Raw genomic sequence first — 1,416 nt, forward strand, 5'->3', positions numbered from 1 at the left:
ATCAATATCATATTAGAAAGTTCACACATGGGACTGAAAAGGTGGGTCAGTGATAGAGGACTTGCCTTCCATGCCTGAGGCCCTGGTTTCGATACCCCAGCACACATACACAAAAAGAAAAAAAGCCGGAAACGGCGCTGTGGCTCAAGTGGTAGAGCACTAGCATTTAGTTGAAGAGCTGAGGGACAGCACCCAGGCCCAGAGTTCTGGCCCCACAACCGGACCAAAAAAAAAAGGAAAAAAGAAAAAAAAGAAAGTTCACACATGATGGGCAAGTTGATTTCACTCCAAGGGTGCAAATTGGCTAAATACACACAAGCAGTAAATATAAAATTCCATGAAGACAACCAAGGATTGAAAAATACTCACAGGAGAGCCAAGGGAATATACAGACTTATAAACAGGAAAAACATAGGGGAAATAGACTTCAAACCAGGTCCAATGTCCAGTGGTAGGACAGAAGGCTTGAGGAGCATCAGCCAGTGAGCAAAAAGGTCTGGTACTGAGTTAGAGTTATTTTCTCTGACCAAAATACAGAATAAAACAACCAGTCCCTAGTGGTCTCCAGACTAGACAGGGCCCCTGTGCCTTAGGATACTTCTACAGAAAGGGGGTACACCTGGACGGACACTCAGGGGTTTACTCTGTCCAAAGCACAACCCTGGAAGGTCCAGTTTGTTCTCTGAATCAGGAGCACCAATCTTCCCAATTGTGTCCCAGTGTTATGCTACCTGTCACAGAGTAGCCTCTCCCGGAAGTGGGAGGACCCAGTAGTATATTTCATTGCCTAGATTCTGTTCTGTCATTGGCTATAATATCCTGTTTTGCCATTGGTGGAATCCTTTTCCATTGAATATATCCTGCTTTGGCATTGTCTTCTGCATCCTTCTTCATTCACTAAATATTGCTTTGTCATTGGCTGTATCCGTTGACTTTTTTTTTTTGGCCACTCTCGGGCTTAAACTCTGGGTCTGTACAGTGTCTCTGAGCATCTTTTGCTCAAGACTAGCATTCTACCACTTGATCCACAGCAGCACTCCTGGTATTTTCTGTGACTAATTGGAGATAAGACTGTCATAAACGTTCCAGCCCTGACTGGCTTTGAATTGCAATCCTCAGATCTCACCCTCCTGAGTAGCTAGGAATACAGATATGAGCCACCTGTGCCTAGCTCTGGCTGTATCCTTTGTCACTGGATACCTCCTGGTTTGTCATAGGTTGCATCCTGCTTCCTTATTGGCTGGATCCTGGTTTGTCATTGGATGACTAGCATTCATAGGGTGATCTACTAAAATTCCTTATAACAAACAGCACTGTTAGTCGAAGTAGAATGCAAGGAAGAAATGGATTGTTCAGCAGCTGCCTTTATAAAAACAAAAACAAATCATGAATTTTAGCAATGTACAGAAAATGTGT

The sequence above is a fragment of the Dipodomys ordii genome, unplaced genomic scaffold (genome assembly GCF_000151885.1).
Source record: "Dipodomys ordii isolate 6190 unplaced genomic scaffold, Dord_2.0 Scaffold425, whole genome shotgun sequence".
Lineage (NCBI taxonomy): Eukaryota > Metazoa > Chordata > Mammalia > Rodentia > Heteromyidae > Dipodomys > Dipodomys ordii.